The sequence below is a fragment of the Nelusetta ayraudi genome, unplaced genomic scaffold (genome assembly GCF_046127955.1).
Source record: "Nelusetta ayraudi isolate G7.1 ecotype Tasmania unplaced genomic scaffold, CSIRO-AGI_Nayr_v1 ptg000031l, whole genome shotgun sequence".
Taxonomy (NCBI): domain Eukaryota; kingdom Metazoa; phylum Chordata; class Actinopteri; order Tetraodontiformes; family Monacanthidae; genus Nelusetta; species Nelusetta ayraudi.
In genome coordinates this window covers 2,875,165-2,894,467 of record NW_027466081.1, presented here as the reverse complement: position 1 = coordinate 2,894,467, position 19,303 = coordinate 2,875,165, and positions in this window count along the sequence as shown.

The window sequence follows — 19,303 nt, the reverse complement described above, 5'->3', positions numbered from 1 at the left end:
TGAGTCCTGATATAATATCCCATGTTTCACTTTGTAACATTTCCAAGCACCTTTGAGCGCTTGTGTCCAGTGGACACGTTGCCTTGCGCTCTGAATCATCAAACATCAGACTGCGGGCGTGAAGTCATGCCGCAGAATGGAACTCGTTTGGCGAGCAGGCGAGCAAGGAATCGAGCCACTGGGCACCGCTTCCAAAAAAAAAAAAAAAAAGAACAACCGGTTCTTGATTCCCGACTGTATACTCGTCGATCCAAATCATCTTGGGTGAAACAGAGTGGTTCTTTGTACGACTGGATCGCTCGGTGTCCTCCGAAGTCATGGAATTCTAGGCGGGCCTGTGCATCTCGTTAATTACCTCGTTAATTCCTCTGAACAAATGTAGTTTGCAGAAACACCTTTTCCTGCAGTTGCTCACCCTGTGATGCAACAGGGACGACTAATTTCTGTTTCCATATTTTTAAATATCATTAGGAGGTTGTGAAATTAGACACAAAAAAAAAAAAATACAACTCCGCTCCAAAGATTTTTACACTTTTTCCTTACAAGCGAATGATGTGTAAGTCATTTAGGATATTACGAGAGAGAGAGAGAGAGAAAGAAAAAAAAAATGAAACATCTGTAAAAGGGGCATTGTAAACGGCGTAAAGGTTTCTGCCTTCAGTTGGACCTCTTGCTTTAATAGAAAAACTTGAAGAATTTAACGTCAAGCTAACTAAATCAACTGATTCACACACGGTGAAGTTTAAACGTGGCGTGCGCTCGACTGCCCCTGGTGCTTAAAATAAAACAAACAAAAATAGAGAAATAAAAAAAAGAAACAGAGTGCATTTCAAATTCAGATTTATGCAGCTCTAACCGCGCGCTGATGCATTTCCAAACGCGGTCTCCGGGAAGAAGTAAATCAACAAATAAACAAATTGAGATTTTCCTCTTTCGGCTCTCGTCTCCCATGAGACTCCGGATCAGGAATACGCCGGGACGCAGTCTGCATCCCGCCGAACCCTCCAACCAAGCGCGGCCAATGGACAGCAAGGGGGGGGGGGTTTGCGGCCCAGAATTAGGCGGTTCTCTCTCCTCGGCCCCTTCACCCTTTCCCCAAGTTCTTAAGCGATAACAGCAACAGACAATGTTCACACCTCATTTCATTTCATTATCGTGTCCCGTCCGCTTCGCCGCCTCGGTCCCTGCACTAGTCTTTCATCTCAGCATGCAGGCAATAACTCATAGGCAGCGAGCATAATAGAAGTGTGTGCGCGCCTGCCTGCGTGTGTGTGTGTGTGTGTGTGTGTGTAGGGGTTGTATAATCAAAGGTTTGTGCAAGCAATTTACCATGCTCTAGAAAAAGGGTACTCTAGAGACGACGTGCCCGCAAACTAGCGCGGATGGGGCAGGTTGCGGGGGGGGGGGGCTGGAGGGGGTACCGCAAGATACGGGCTGCAATTTTAATCACGGCGGAGACTCTCGGCACCCCCCCCACTGCACAAGATTGCTTATTAGCTACGGAATGCACTCAAGTCCCGTCAACGTATTTTTCGCGGGTGAGCCTCCCTTCCAAATTTTAGTCGCTAACGAAAAACAACAACGAAACGGTCACGCGCCGTTTTTGTTTTTTTATTTTTTTGTTTTCTCCCCTCCAAGGTTGAGCACATCTGCCACGGCGGGCGGCGAGTCAGCAGGGCGGCGAGCTCGGCCACTCGGAGCGAAGGTCACTTTTTAGCCGGACCCTCATATCTCTTCATTTGGAGGAGTCGCAGCATCATCTGGCCACACGGATCACGGGAAGATGGATCGGGGGGCTCCGTCCTCGGAGATTTATGACATTTATTTCGGACGCGCCGGCCTGTTTGCTTACGGACTTCGACCGGTCGCTGAAAACCCTTCCGCGATATTATCCCGTCATTGTGCGCGCGGGGGGGATGTTTACGTCGCATTCCGCTCGCGGATTATGAGCCGAGGGGTTGCAGCTCGCTGGCGACGTCATTGGAAAAAAAAAAACGCCCTTGATGTCTGGATTTCAATACATCTGTTGTCCACATTGAGTGAAAGCTGTCTGTTTCTCCTTTAAAAAATAAAATAAAATAAAAAAATAAAAAAGGTTTCACGTTGTGCTGACGGCATTGTGCTGAACGTACCTGTTCACTTGTTGCGCTTTGGCTTTCAACTGTCATGCTATCATCTGGCAAAGGCTAGCAATGCTAGCAAGAGGCCAAAACGGGCATCTCGCTTTTACAAATTAAGTTCCGACACCTGCCAGAAAAACTTCAATGCAGTTTTTTTCTCCACATCTGACTCGTCGAGACAAACACAGTGTTTGTTCTACACCACATCACATTGCACGCAATAAGATTGCACTGCATTTTTGTAGAATATTTAGCATGTTTAGCATGGACCAAAATTTAGTTTATTTTGGTTATTGAACAACATCTACCTGTCCACGCTGTTTATGTGCTTTCTGTATGTCCATGCAAAAAAGACGGGAATAAAAACAAGATGGTCGTGGCATTGTCTAAGTTACAGCTGGAGAGACGTTAACTTGTGGCGTCCCCCAAGCAGTAAAATGGAGCATTAGCGTGATACAAATCATGTACTTCAGAGCTGGTCGAGAGTTTATGGACTCCTGCAGCGTTGGCAATATTCATCATTCCATGCACTGTTCATCATTGTTATGCTGTTGCAATCTACACGGGTGACACCCACTGCACATCTAGCCATCCTGGAGAGAAGGATCCCTCCTCTGTGTGTTTTTCAGGGGGTCTGGGGGGGTTCCTTTCACCAGGTTTGAGGTTCCCTTTGAGAGGAATTGTACTTGCGACAATGAGGTATAATCAAAACTGGGTCATGTTGTCCCAATGCTAACAAACAGTGGGAAAGAAAGTTTGCTCTTGTAGACATTTATTTTGTTTCTGCTCTCATCTATGACATACATTTAAATAGAGTTCAGCTGTAACTGAAACTTAACGGCTAATTATTTCCTGACGCATTTCGAGGTTGGGGCATTTGTTGTAGCTCGATAGTTAGCTGCCATGCCAAAATTAGCAATCGCTAAAGACCCGAACAAATATGCAAAAATATGTGGGACTCACACCACTGTCAGCAGATCATTACCATCCCTTGCCTACACTTTTTGGGTGAGGTTTGGATGTTTGGGACATTGCTCCCACCTGATCAACCACATGGCTTTGTTGAGGCGTTGTGAAACGTTGCAAAGCAACACTGCGTTTTTGCATCGTCTTAAAATGCGAAAGGTTACATAGAGCAGAATGTGTTCTGGAACATGCATTTTTTCTCTCTCTCTCTCTCTCTCTCCGAAATTTGCAGATTTGCTCTGTTTTCGTAGTCGGGGATGAGAAATTCCTCTTTAAGGGAGCCGCAGAATTGATCTGGCACCGTCTGAAAGGCGTGCGAGGACATCGCTGATTAAGGGAGACATCCCATCCCTTCCGCTGACCAATGCCAACCTCGGAGCGCCGGACTCTTCGCCGTCACTGCCACTTTCCTAACAAAGAATGGCTTTCGCCGGGCTCCTCTACCTTTTATGGCTGCATTCATCTCCACCTCGGTGCCCGACAACTTTTGCTTACAGCCCCAGCAGGCCGCGCTCCGTGATTATGATTCCGCGGCCGTGTCCTTGGGATCGATCAAGGGTGCGAGATTATCGGGCCGCGGGATTGATGGAAGTTATGAATTATTAGCCAGGGAGGAAAGTAATATCGCAGGAATCCACGATTGAAGACCTGCAGCAGAAATAACCAATGACTGTGGCGCACTGGTATAAAACAGACGTTAGCGTGATTTATAAAGTGAAGGGTAGCCCCCCGGAGAAGGCCCAGGCCCACGCAATTAGACCGGACCGCTCAGGCCCACCTCCACCTCTTTTCTTTTTTTCTTTTTTTTCTCCCACAGCCCGGACAATTTCTGCTCTTTCAGTCACAGAGAAATTTGCTCCACTTTACTTTGAGGGATCATTTTTCAGGCGCTGTCACAACGCTGTCAGAGCATGAAGCCACAGCCTCGCCGCGCCACTGAAACAGTCGGCCTCATAATTTGGTTTGGCCGAGGTGGACCTGCAACCCAAGAGGAGTGAGGTGGCGAACAGGGCAAGTTAACAGGGAAGCCAAGTCAGGCTCAATAACGCTTTAAGTACTAGTCGCAGCTTTTTCCCTCGGCTGTTTTCCTGTTAGTGCTCCAGGTTTGGCAATATTTGCTATCATCACATACCTAGATTTTTTTTTTTTAATTTGTTTGTTTATAGTCAGGCTGATAAATAAATTAAAAAAAAAACAACAACAACAACAACTGATCTGTTAGGGACGGATATCAACAGGAAGTCAGAATCGCAGTGCACCAAAAAAAAAACCTCAAAGTCAAATGACAACACATTCAAAAGCAGTGGCAGGGGCAACAAGCAACTTCTGTTTGTCTACATATTAACAGGGCCCAGTGATAATATGGCATATTTTGTTTTGAGTCCAAATCCTCCGTTTGCTCCTTAAAATGAACATTTGCCACTATCACTTTTGAACAGGCGCAGTGATTACATACTTTATGTGTAAGACATGATCAGATAAAATGAGATAAGATTCATGCCCTATCTAGGGTTCGGAAACAATATTAAATATGCAGAGATTCAGGGGTGTCATCCGTAGATCAGTCACATAACTTTAACGTTAGCATTTGCTAACATTGCAAAGCTACGTTTTCTCCCTAAGCCGGGCTGCAGATTTACCGGCTACTGAGACTAAGCTGAGGGAGAAGGATTTCAAACTAAAGCATAAATGTTGTGTTTTTAAAATGACAAAGATTTTTTTTTTTTCAGATTGAAGTCTGACTTCTATCTGGCTGTTATTTGGTATCCTGAGTATTCCTAAGAGTGCGCACGCTTGTCAGTGGCCTCTGCACACAGTACACTAGCCGCATTCGTGTACAACCTGCAGTGAATATCGCAAATATCAGGGTGCGAAAAAGCGAAACAACGGGGGACAGACGGGGACAGAATAAAACTGCTGAGGGAGCTGAGCAGCAGGAGCGGCGCTGAGTGAGCGAGTGCGTGAGTGAGTGTTCAGTTGGAGCAGATGAGTAAATGGACAGCAGGTGGGCAGGATCAGCCGGTGCAGCCAGTCAGCAGGGGACGAGGAACCGTGGAGACTCGCCCAGAGGAGCTCTCTGAAGCAGAGTCCTCCCCTGCCCCACCTCTGTTTGTGCTCTCTGAAAAGGCGGCAAACTCCACTTTCTACATAGTGAGAGTGTGTGTGTGTGGGGAGGGGGGGGGGGGCACAGTGGCTTTTTGTAACCATGGCTTCCCAGTGGAGTGTCTCGGAGAAGCACTTTGTCTTCCTGAGCATCTTGTCTCTCCTTTCGTCGGCCTGAAAAAAGCCTCAGGAAGAAGGACTCTATTGAAGAAAATGTAACGCAATCATTTGGTTTGTTTTTTTTTCTTCTCAAACACAGTCCTCCCTCAACCCAGTTCTCAGGCTGAGGGAGGAACATCAGGATCCTTTTCTAGTGGACATCACGTCACAGTCAGAGCAGTGAGCTCAAATCAGCCGTGTGTCCACGTCGCCGTCATCAGTGGAAGCTCAGCCATCCATCCTTCCGTCCATCCATCTTCAACACCTGCTTCTTCCTACACTCAGGGTTCTGGGGTTCTGCTGGAGCTTCTCCCAGCGGTCATAGGGCAAAGGACGATTTAGAGTTTCCAATTCACTTCACACGGATGTTTTTGGAGCGCGGGAGGAAGCCGGAGAGCCCGGAGAGAACCCACACAGGGAGAACATGCAAACTCCACACAGAAAGATCCAAGAATCCGGAACCGAACCCACGAGCCCTCTGGCTGTGAGGCGGCAGCGCTAACCACTGCGCCGCCGTGTCGCCACTGGAAGACCATTTGGAAAAAAAATACAACATTTCTCCAATACTGCTGACTTGCAGCTTCTGATGCGCAGCGACTGGAGACGGAATCGTATCCAAAGTGCCATTAAGTTTCTTTGCATAATCAAAAAAAAAAAAAACAAAACCTTAAAATGCATCAGGAGCTGATGGAGAAGCTGCACACTTCATCTCTTCCTGGTCATGGTGGCGCTGATCATCGCCCGCGCGTCAGCACGGCGCCGAGGCCCCACGGGAGGGTTTTATGAGGCGTTTCCCAACTACGGTGCGATTGCCTCCGGTGGCCCCTAATGGCGAGGGAGGGGGTCGGTCTCAGATCAACATGCAAATGCTGCAGCTGCCGGCTGCAGGCTGCAGGCTGCAGCAGCCAAGACTTCCTGTTTCCATCGGCTCGGGTCTCAGGTGCGTTTCATCCTAAAATGTGCCTACTCACGGTGTTGCACAGCTTTTGGTGGTGATAAAAGTGTAAATTCAGCAGTGATGTGGTGTTTTTGGTATATTGAATTGCTCAAATTGGTAAAATAAAATGACTCGTTCAAAGGATTTGTTCACCAAATGAGTCCCCAGCACTTCACAGAGAAGTTCTGCTGCTTTCACAAACGTACCAGACTCTTTACAACAAGGAAATATTTGATTTGAATTTTCACTGCTGACCATAAGTTCACCATTGCCCGTGGCATTTTGGCATTTTTTTTTTTTTTTTGCCATGGCTGGCTGCTCTGAATGCTCACATTAGGCTAGCAAAGTCAGAGCGTTCAGTTAACGAATCCCCTTTACATTGAAGGGTCAGTCGTGATAAGAAAAACACTTATTTCCGGTACAACAAAATGATTTGTTCAAAAGATTTGTTCCACGGCAGTTAAAAAAAAAAGAAAAAAAAAGCAGACGTGTGTAGCACATGCACTGAAAACAGTACGTTTGGTGGAAGATGGTGGTACTGGTATTGTCTGACTGCACTGTCACTGGAATAAGCTGGCACAACTCGAACAAATTGAGGCAATCAATTGCCCCAATGTGTCGAAGTCAATTCACTTCAAAGTCAAAATTTTCCTGAACTTTATAGGTCGGAGAACTTATTTGAACTTTTTAATAGAGGTTAAGCTAAATTGTCCATTTAGCTCAACTGTCCACTGAACTGAATATGTATTAGTTTGTGCTGTCACTGTTTAACTGCACACATTACTGAAGTATGTCGAGTATGTTTGCTCAAAAGAAACATTTCACTCAAAGCTTCAAATTGGAGTTTAACTTACTAAGTCGACTTGATAAAACCGAAACTGGTTGCACTTAAAGTGTGTGCAGTTCATACAGTTCAACTTGAACTGAATGTGTCATGTAATTCGCAACACAACATTAATATTCACGGCTAATTCGCGCTTTGGGGAGAAGACGGAACTTGCCCTGGGAAGCCAGGTGGGTTTATTAGGCGAAAATGGATTTTCTCCCCACAAGGCTTGATATTGTTTTGTGTGTGTGATTCCGAAGATTGTTGGAACCATTTGCAAAAGGCACTTCAGCGCAGGAAAACAGACTTTCCGCACACCGGTGTGCTCATTTCCTGGCAGAATCTCACCATTTCGTCCGAATCTGATGTTCAAAATCGCCGTCAGCTGTCGGCGGTTGTTATTTCTTATTTTCATGTAAACTCTCCGTACATATGCATGTACCAAAAAAACCCAACTGACGCCTTGGAATTTTTTTTTTTTTTATTCACATTTCTTTATTATTTTAATCAGCTTGTTGTCATAATTCAAAGTCCTGAACTCGACTCTACCCCTGTCTTTCCGGAGTCGGTAAAAATAAACACGGTGGAGGATTCCTCGGTAAAATGATTATCCACGCCGCGCTGGTGCTCTGGTTGGAACATCTGAGGCATTTTTTTTTTTTTTTCCCCTCCCCATCTTGCCGTCTCGTTCCATATGTGCGCTCCGTAGATAGGAGCCGCCAAAACGCTCGCATTAAACGGACTGCCGCAGCTTAGTGACAGAAACATGCGAGGGCAGGATTAACATGCAGCCGTACGAAGGAGGAATTTAAAAAGAAATAAATAAAAGGAGCCACGTCCCGGGGAGTCAGAGGACTCTTGGGAAATTACAGTTATGAAAAAAAAAAAAAAAAAGCTTTTATGAACATCTGGACGCTCTTCTCTGATTGGCAATCTGGCAGCGAATTACCGTGTCACTCGTCCGTCCTCTTCTGGTATTGGGTGGGGGGGGGGAATAAGATACGACTTGGAGCTGGTGATGAGCGCAGCTTGCTGAGGTTAAAGAGAGAGACACAAAATGATGGTGGCTGATTTTACATTTTGAAGTGTAGATCTTGGGATGCAGACTCTGGAATAAATAGACAAATAAACACATCCCATTCTTCCTGTTTCCTTCTCCCCTGTCTTGTCATTCTGTGGCAAACGAGGCTGACAGGCAGCCCATTTTGGAGATTGGGAGAATATACTATGCTATATTGGGAGAATGTGCTCAAACCCAGAGGAGCCGAGAGGGACTGTGCAAACCTCACACTTCCCTTTTTCTTTTGCGTGCGAAACAAAATCCAAACACTTCATGTGTTGTAATAAAAAAAATGAATAAACACTCATTAGCGAGATGCTGTTCAATGACACGTGAGGATGAACTGCGAATGAGCAACTCAATTCATTTTGCACTGCAGTTGTTGAGTCATTGTTTACTGAATTTCTTTTCCCCCACCATGGTTTAGGCTCATTTTCTGTCTGTGAAAATACTCCATTTGGAGAATAGAGGGAATTTGAATTTCTGTAAATTGTGCTTCTATTGGAAGCACTCGCTGTTGAAACTTAATTGATAGTATGACGGAAGTGTTCTTTTAAAGGTCCAGCGAGTCATTTTTGGCTTGATTTATGATTTTTATATCGGCAAAAGCTTTATATACTGCCCATAAATACATTCATAAAAAGTGTATAATCGCAGTACAATTAAAGTAATCTGTTTTTTTTTTGGGTGCGCAGGCCACTGTAGCTCACTGGCAAGCTCAGGAGGAGGAGGGAGAGTGAAAGATGCTGCAATCTAAAATGTAACCACTTGATGCCGCTGTTTCTTCTTTGGAAAAAAAATAGGTGAATGAAAAAAACACAATCATTACCTTTTCGACATATTTCAACCATTATCTGCAGTCTTTGGGGAGTTTCAGCTCATCAGTTGTTTGCCTGCCAAACCAAGGGTGAATTCCAATTCCTCCCTTAACCCTCAATCTCAACCCTCAATCTCAAAAATGCGTGCTCCCGCGAAGTGCAAGTGCTGTCCCGATTCTCAGAACGTCAAGTTGAGGGACGAGATTAAGGGCTGTATCGCCCTCAATGTTGAGATTCTCCAGCACCACCCTTGGCAGTAAGGGCTACCCAGAAGGCATTGCGTATTTTCGCCAAGACATCTTTGAAAAATGGCGATGAAAAAAAGCGAGCTACAAATGGAAGTATTTTCTTTGTTAATAAATATAAATATGACAAAACTATTTTAAGACTTTTTTTTATGGATTGAACATTTATTTTTTTTACTTTACGATGTTTGTCAGCCGGACCGGCGGTCCCGGCTTCACGTTACTTGTGTACCTCGTTGTGTAGCGACGGAGGACTTCTTCTTTTTCGTCGTTGTCTTCTTTTTCTCCTTCTCCTTCTCCTTCTTCTTCTTCTTCTTCGTCGTCGTCTTCTTGACTGACTGGACGTAGCTTTGGCGTAAGGCCGCCCCCCACAGTCTGAAGACGTTACTGCAATTAAGGGGTGTCCTATTACTAAGCCCTTACACTTACTTTTTGAGGGCCAAGATTGAGGGCCAAAGCTTGAGGGTTAAGGGCGAGGGTTGAGATTGAGGGGTTAAGGGAGGAATTGGAATTGGCCCCAAGTCACCCGATGCTGCTGTGACGTAAAGGTCAGCTGTTCATGGCTAAGGCGTGGTGTAATTGGACATGTTGTTGTTTCTTGTTTTCTTCACTTAGTAAGGAAAAAACGTTTACAGCTTGGAGCGAGACCGGCCCAGTGGATCTGACGAGTTTACCGGCCATGAACAGCTGTCGTCTCAGTCACATCGGGTGACCTGATTTGGCGGAAAACAGTTGATAAGACGCATCACAGCATCGGGTGACAGTTCCGGAAAAGATTGAAAATATGAAAGTCAAAATCAAATTTTTTTCACCTTTTACACTGAGGACAGAATGAACCTGTTTTTCTACTAAGTCAATACGGTCGCACAGTTACACCAATTTGCCTCCCAACAATTAGACTTAATTATTTATTGATTGATATATTTATTTATTTGTAAAAGTGGTTCATTTTACACGTATCAAACCAGTGGTTGTAGCTGTATGAGTAATGACCCCGGGTGACTCAGGAAACCCAAATCTCTCTGGCCAGTGACTCATAAACTTGATCCAGCGGGGGAGGGGGGGGCGAATAGTTCAGCAGTTTTCAAGCAGTCTTTCTATGTGACCTCAAGATATTTGATCTCCACCGTGCGTTCAGTCAGGTGAGTCGGACAACAAGTCAACAAGTCTGACCTTTGCGACGTCCTTGAAATAGTCTGCGAAAACAGCAACGGATTCCCCTATTTGTCCCCTTTGGCTGCCGGTCGCGAGCGGATATGTGCAGCTCACTAGATGTTTTTTTTTCCATTCTGGGTCCTTTTTTTTCTCCCTTCCAGCTCTGACAGAGGGAGGCGATCGGTCCGTTGTGGAGCCGGTGTCAGTGTCTGCTGGTTCCCTGAGCACCTGGTCAGGCTGCCACCTGTACGCCTCTCGTCACCACCTGTACCTGCTCTGCTGCCAAAGCTGTTGGCAGCAACTCAGGATGTTCTCCAAGGAATGTCCTACCTGAAACAGTGGGCTTTCAGGGGGAGTTGGCTAGACCTGTGCAAGCGCTGCTTAACATAGCTTGGCTAGCTTTGATTAGCGAGCGTAAAGACTTCATACTCTGACCCTTTTTTCATCTGTATATCACTCAGGTAACATGCATTTGCTACAGTGCTAAACATTTCAATGGGGAAGTTGACTGTCATTGACATGTCACTGACATGGGGAGTGAGGAGAAAACACACTTTGAACCCCCTGATAGATTTAAAAGGTCCAATGTGTAAAATTTGGCTTGATTTATGATTTTTATACTGGTTAAGGCTTAACATGTAAATCCATAAATCCATGAAAGTTTATACTTGTAGTACAATAAAAAAAAATATATATATATATATATATTTTTACCCTTAAAACGGTCCTTCTATAAATATAAGAATATACATAGAGCAATCAGGGTCTTGCTCTTAGTTAGCTGCCATCTTGCATCTCCATTTTTTAAGTGCCCTGAATACGAAGTGCGCTGTCAGGTGGGCTTCCTTAACTACTTGGCTTCCTTAAAAAGTTTACACCCTGGACCTTTAAGAGGGATTTATGAGGAGTGATGAAAAAAAAAACAACCAACCAACCAAAACCCTGTCAATGTGCATTGACAGGCAGAAGTTGAAATAAGGAATTGGGCACTTTAAGTAGAACGCAGTAATATTTTATAGGTATTTGTGGAGAACGGAGCACGTCACGTGTGTATCAGCCCACCTATGGTTGGCTGAACCAGCTCCATGGGTGGCCTCATTTTTTCAATTTTTATTTTTTTCACTTTTTACCCTTGGCAGAATTGCACTATTAATTATCCAAAAACTCTCTAGATGTCCATAAAATCGGCATATTTTAATTCTCTCATAGCCTCCGGCTAATAATAATAATTAAAAAAACAAAACAAAAAAAAAAACTATAGGCTTTAGCTTCTTGCTAAAACTGATACTTCCTCCGCATTTGGAAACATCACAAATGGGGCTAAGCTAGCAGCTATGGTGGTATTCATAGCTGCTAGCTTAGCCCATGGTGCTGAGCGGTAGCAAGGACGGACTCAACTCATATCTAGTCTTGTTATAAAACACTGATAAAGTACATTTGCGCTAACAGGGGGCCGTCACGTTAGAACGTGGCACCGTCAGCCAAATATTTTCCCTCTCATTCTCCGTCAGCTCGGACGGAACAAAAACACGCGATTCCGTGTAGCAGCGCGCCGCTCTTTAAGACAAAGTAAGGTTTTTCTGCAACATAATGTGAGCCACCCAAGAGGAAGAAAAGCAGATAAATAATTGATATAGCCGCGGTTGCCATTGTGTTTGAAGTGCACGCTCTGAGCAGAGGGCCACGCTGTGCTGACGGGACAGATTTGCATGGTGGTCCCTCACCGCTCTGTAGCTTTCCCTTTTTTTTTTTTCCTTCTTTGAACCTACTTTTTTCCCGCGTTTGTAAAATGTGCACAGCCACAGTTAGGTGGCAGTTTTTTTTTTTTTTTTTTTTTTTTTCTCTGTGAAAAAGAAAAACAACGGTTTGTCTCATCTTTGGGAAAGCGTGCAGGAAAAACAAGTTCTGAATTTAATAAAAAAAAAAAAAAAAAAAGTTTTCTCATAATTCACCCACTGTTCAGTCAGTGTCCAGCCTCTGCGTATTTACAGTCTCTCTCAGGGATTGTAATGGTGATATAGCCTCGAGCAACACTGCAGTATTACTGATCTCACCGTACGTGAAATTGAATCACGAGGTGAAACAAAGGACGCAGTCGCAGACGGTTACGGCTTCACCCGAGTTTCTCAAATCCTTTGAGGGCGAAGGTCAACTGCCCCGCCTCATAACTGACAAGGGCCAAACACCCTCCCACAGTAGCCAGTACCGACTGATTTCTACTGAAGTGTCCATGCTAACGCTGTTCTGCAGCAGCTATTGTTTACGGCCGAACCCATTTCTTCGTATTATCCTTGGTCTCCCTCTTTTGGGTTTTAAGGTGGGTTTTCTGCTCTCACTTTTCAATGCCATCACAACTTACACCTCTCTTGTCTAGCACCTGCTTTGTCTTTCATTTATTTTTTTACAAAGTACACTAATTGGCTGGCGGATGCGAGTGAAGCCTTGAAGGATGCGTGACATTTCTTAACCGGAATCTCAGTCACTCAGCCGAAATGCACTGAGGAACGTTAAGCACTTTTTTTTAAAAGAGAAATTTCTCCAATAAAGTCCTCCTTTAGTTTTCATTAAAAAAAAAAAAAAAAAACTTCCTCACTAAAGTGAAAAATGTCAGGCTACGCTCGTGCGCCGCCACAATTCAAGGCAATGCCTTTTGAATATTCCCTTTGAAGTCGACATTAATTGTTTTCTCTTTTGTTGTCCTCCACCGCGGGTGAAACACGAGGCCCGGTTTGTTCTACATTCAGCTACTGTATTCTGCCAACAGCAACAGACTTTTTGGAGGCACAGTGACAGTAGGAAGATACTCCAACTGGAACATTTTGCATGAGTTGGCAGAATTTCTGTTTCATCGATTCTGTAACATGAGTTTAACTTCAAAGAAATATTGCATCGGCCTCCCACCCTCAAAATATAACGTTGTTTCATTTTCTGTTCAGTTTCTGCCTTTGTCTGAGCTGCTCCAAGATCAACCGATGGCCACATGGCAACAATCATCGACGTTGGTACTGTATAATCAACTCTGATGTGTCACTAAGGCCAGCGGCAAAAGCCTGAAATTAAAAGCAAATTCCGCGAGCAAACTCTCCGCGGTTGCTCTTATTGTATCAAACTCGCTCTGCTCTAAATAAAGAGAAATTGGATTGTGATTTAATGAGATTTAGAGTTTGCTGAACGATGCGGCTTGTGCTCCTCTGGTGCCCTTCTGAGGCCCACGGTTCTGCTGATGCCAGTTAATTAATTTTTAAGTCTTTCTGGTGCTTCTCTGCTTCACGATTCTGGATGTTTTCCTCAGTCTGTTTACCGAAGGCCATGTTGCAATTCCCACTGCGTGTCAGCAGGTTCAAAAGCTCCAAAGCTGCAAGGGCTGTGCTATTGCACTCACTGTTATCTGCTCTTATTAGGCTCTGTGTCTTATGCGCGTGTGTTTGTTCTGGTTTTTTGGGGGGGCTTTTTTTTTTTTTTTTTTTTTTACCTCAGTCATTAAGTGGAAGTGCAAGGCTGACTACTGGCATCAATTGAGCTGGCACTGATTCTTCTTTGGCATTGTGGTGCTTGTGGTGTGGATCATGTCCACTATTGCTAAAAGCTGACTGGAATCCACTCAGGACTCTTCCGGGCTCAATCAACCTGGAAATGGAACCCTCTAATGTTGCTTCCCTAAATGTGCCTGTTTAAGGAAGTACAGAAAGTCTATTGCGGAAGACCGTAGAGCATCTAATGGTCAGAAATCAGACTGCAAGTGATCCTATTGTTAACCACTGTGCCAAATGGTGAGCTAATGGGAGAACAAACTAACAAAGTTTTTTTTTTATTGATTTATTGATTTTTGTGTCTTGTGTCTATGTGATGAAAAATATTCATGTGTATTTTATATTTTCATTTCACACAATCGGATGCGTTTAAAATTTTACAAATTGTGCCTTTGTTTTCAATGACAACAGAATTGAAATTTAAACAATCGCGAAATCTGCTCAATTAGATAATCCACATTCTCTGCAATAAATGCACTTGGTTCACTTATTATCTATCTATTTGGCATTGTGTATATGTTCTCACATGCATGATGCATGATGATCGGAGAAGTCACGTGCATGTAAACACCTTAGTCCGATTATGATCGGAGTTTGAGAACTCCGATTGGAATCGGAGAACTCCGATTGAGACACCCAGATAATGCGATTGGAATTCGAATTTCTCTGCCATGTATACGTCTTAGTCGGACTATTGACTGGACAACGCGAGTGCGCACGCGCCACGCCTCCCTCTCGCGACTCATGGAGGAAGCTCGTGCAGCGGCACGAGCTTCCTCCACCTCAACTGATCGTGTGTATAACTGAAGACACCGTTCCTTTGCAAAACCTGTACACAAACTCTCCCACCAGTCTTTGCTCCGAACCCGAATCCAACAAGAACGAGAGTTTCGGGTCCGTGGCGACGGCACAAAGCGTAGCATCGAAGACATTGTGTTGTTGTAGCCCTCCAACAGCAGACGACGTTCTTGTCTGCCTTTTAAAATCACCATGAGCACAAGAAATAGGGTACACCTTATCTGCAAAGTGAGTAACACGTACATTATGAACTATCGTTCCATATCATAATGATTTGATATGTCAACCGAAAGCAGCTGACCGGCTGAAAAGACTCACTCCACCCCCTAGTGTTGGGAGGATGGCATGTTCCCGTCAATAATTCCAATTTCCCAGCTGCGTGTATACGGGGGCACGGTGAGAACTCTGATTGGACGAGAAAACCGAATTATTGCTTAGTCCGATTAAGCTCTGCATGTAAACGCACTGAGTGCTAGCAGGAAGCTAAAAACCCAGCTGGCTAAATCTCTTGTTTTCTTGGAGATTGAGAGAGGTTTTTAGAATAATTAATGGCGTGAGGGAGCTCCACCGGAGTCCAGCGTGACAAATGAAGTAATTGAGACGGTTGGAATAAGGGGGCTTGGAACAGTGACATGACAAATAGTCTGTAAAGTAGAGAGGAACCATGAACACTACAGTCATTAGGGAGAGTTTGTTATCCAAAACCACACAAGTTTCTCCTGACAGCTGGACACGGAAGCTGCGTAGAATCTGTCAGCTGCTGCTTCCATTTTCTCTCCGCATACGTACTTTCCTCCCATAAAGGTGCACACCGTCTTCATTTTATTTGACAAAAATGTGTGTGTGATACAGTGAAAATTATTTCGAATCTTAAAACAAACCAAATCTAAGTCCCCGAATTTAAATTTCTTTGCACCGTGACAGCAGCATCCCTGCGTGTCGCCTCTGCGACGCCAAGAAAACGCTGTTGTTTTCTTGTTGCTATATTATTGCGCCTTACTGCGGCTATTAATACATGACTTACCAATCATAGAATACTTAGTGTCTAGGCAATTATGTGGAGCGGCTCACAGCAGCCCATGAGCAAAACGCAGTTGGATCTTAATTTTTTTCTTCTTATTATTATTATTTCTGCATTGAAGTGTTGCGATTTTATATTCATCTATTTGCTTATTCATTCATTTTAAAGAACTCCGCGTTTAAGAGTCCGCTGGCCCCGCGAGAACCGTGACCGGAGAGGTCAAGACGTTAACGGCCCCTTCCACAATTATGCCCACAGCTCATCCGCGGGGGAATAATGAGGAACAATTAAATTTGGCCGATTAGCGTTCACCTCACGTGTCCTTCCTGTTTATAACGTGTCTCCGCCTGAAGCCCCGCCACCCCCACCCCCGGGTCTCGGGCCTACCTCCGTTCGGCGCTAAGGATCCTCCTAATCAGCAAAAGAAAAAAAAGTGACGGGCCGCTTTTGATGTCTGCTCATTTCCGCGTCACTTTAAGGGGAGAAAGGAGGAGGAAAAGCATCGTAAATCACCTTCCAGATTGGGGTTGAGGGTGGTGTGAGGGTGGTGTGAGTGTGGCTGCGAGGAGGGTGGGGGGGGTGGGGGCTTGAGCTGTCCTGTGCGGAAGCCAAACTGTAACGGCTTCCGCGTCTGAGTGCAAGTGAGATAAATGAGTCGCCGGCACCTGGTGTCGGGCTCGTCCTCCTGACTGAGAGGACTGGCACCTCGCATGCTCCTGTTCGCGAGGCGCGATGTAGATTCAAGGTCGCCGCCGACGGCTTGGAAACGCGGGCGTTCGACTGCACCTGGGGTTGAAAAGAGTCCGTCGAGTGTGTGAAGGGGTTCATTCGTTTTCTACACCCGCTTGCTCCTGCACTCAGGGTCTGCCGCCTGCCGGAGCTCATGGAAGGCGGGGTTACACCCTTCACGAGGCGCCAGTACGGTGGCCGACAAGTGCCAAACACAATACAGCTGGCTAATGCGCCTTAGTTGGCCTAACAGCTTCAGGTATGGAAACGGAATTCACAAACACAAGTCTAAAAAGAAGGCACAAAAAGAGGATCGTGGTGCAAATGAAAAAAAACAAGCTGCAAGAAGGAAAAACACATACGTAATCATGAAATGCGCTGCAAACCAAGAAAACACACGCAAACATCGAAAAAAAAAAAAAAACCACTACAGAAACCAGTCACTACAACGGAAGTGCTCCAAATCTGCAGGGGGCGCTCTTAGCAGAACAGCTCAATGGAGAGACACGCAGGTAGACGGAGGAGGAGGGCTGACTAGAAGGTTTCTCATAAAAAACTGGTGTGAAATAAAAGTCACATTACATTAGCATGCTAAGCCGTATTTTCCCCGCTGTTGTTTGAAACGCCGTCAGCGAGCCGTCCTCCGTCTACCTGTGTGTCTCTCCATTGAGCTGTTCCGCTAAAAGCGCCCCCTGCAGGTTTTTAGCACTTCTGGAGAAAGCCGGAGAACTCATGCAGGCGCAGGGAGAACATGCAAACTCCACACAGGGAGGCCCCCTGCCGGCCTCTGGCTTTGAACCCACGACTTTCCTGCTGAGAGGCTATTGTGCTCATTCGATCAGTATGAAGTGTTTCATGTTGAGAAATATTCCCTTTACCAACATTTCCTAGCAATAAAATAACGCGTGCAAGCAATAAAAACAGTTTTAAAAGTCTCACCTCATGCACGGGTCACGTAACCTACGTCTTTAAATATTAATCCTCAGTTCATAAATCATTAATATATTAATTTATAATAATTAATAGAGTTGATGAATGAATATTTAATAGATTCTCAAACTATCCCTGATAAAAGCCAGTGGCCCCAATGCACCAGAAACTTTTTTCGTTTGTATGGCCATGCTGCAATAAAGGTTTTTCCAAAAACTTTTTTTTTTTTTTACAGCTTCGAGTTCCTCAGTTCCTGGAATTGCTCGCTACACAGATCCTCACAATGAACAGCATCATAGATGCAGAACAACATCCTAATGCAGGAGCCAGACCCATGCAGTATTCCTGGCCATGTTTGACCGACTCTATCTATCTATCTATCTATCTATCTATCTATCTATCTATCTATCTATCTATCTACTGTATCCAGCTATCAATATATTGCTTACTGTTGGTAAAAAAAAAACTGTTCTGAACATCCATCAGCCCAGCCCAAAACATTAGCCCCACCCTCTGACACCAACATGGTTTTGTGGTTTTTGTGGAAGGTGCAGCAAAACGGTAAAATAACAGATGGCATAATGTTTTGTTTTGTTTTTGTTTGTTTGTTTGTTTTTTTAAACATGATGCTTCTCCGTTAGCTAACACGCTAACCCCTTTCACAGTTTAGCTGAAGTTGTTTTCGACAAAAAAAAATAAAAATCAATGACCTCAGCAGAATTTGTAGGTTCCTCTTTATGGTAATAAATGCTTCAAGTTCAGGGAAAGCAGCACATCAGCCACTGTTCGCCGTTCCTAGTTGCTTCTTGCTCAGTTTATTAGGAGAGTCTCCTAGCAGTCCGTCCTCAGAGAAACCTTGCAGAGAAAGCCGAAAGGCCGCCAATTCCCTGGAAAATTAAGACGGATTGAAAATGTGGCTCATTTGAGTTTGGATGGGGGAACGAACAGGAAGGAAGGAGAGCGATTAGGAAGACTGAGACACGCAGCGCAACATCCTCCGACTCTCACTTTGCATCAGGGGCCAAGTCAAGCGATAATTATTCTGCCTGTGAGAGCGCCACGTGAAAAACGCGCTGGCGGGTGAACGCATCACTTCCCCCGCGTCTCCCCCTTTCAAAAGGACCGTACGGGCGAAGCAGCTGGAAAGGAAACACGAATCAAAACAAAAGTAGGATTAAATAAAATATATATACCCAAAAAAACAACCCGAAATGAAGCAGCGACTGGCTGGTTTACGTTTAATACCGTCAAAACACCCTCGGGGGGACCGTGAACTCCCGAGATCCTCCGCTGGTTCTGTTGCGGTTCCCATCGCCCCGGTCGGTTGGCGTGTGGGAGGAGGCAAGAAGGACTTTCATGCAGATTCAAAAAAGAAAGAAAAGAAAACTGAGCGATATGAAAGGTATGTATTTCTTCGGTAACGACTTCGCATCGCTGTGTGTGTGCGTGTAGGTGTCTCCGCATTGAAGACCCCCCCCCCGCTCCCCATCCTTGTCTGGTTTTCTGTGGGAGTGACTCATCAGAAGTCCTCTGGCCGTGGACCAAAGACGCGGGTGAGAAAAACCACAAGGCTCTTTACGTTGTGAATAAAATGCGGAAGCGTTTGTTTTCAGGGCTTCTCGGGGCCGCTTCGCTCAAACCTCGGCTGTTTGCAGACGCGGCCCACGTTTGTTTGCCCGCAGCCGGAACCGTCGCCGCCGCCGCCGCTGTTGTTGGCAAAGCGCTCGTCTCCGCTCCGCGGGCTGGAGCTCCACGTTATTTTTGCCCCCTTGCTTTTACTCAGCCCTCAGCCCGTTTTCTCTAACGTCGCGCCGCGTCCTTGATCTGCCGGCGCGTTTTCCATCGAACATTGAAGGCCATTGCGGAGTGGTCAAAAAGCGGCAGGAGGGGGAAAAAAAAACAAACA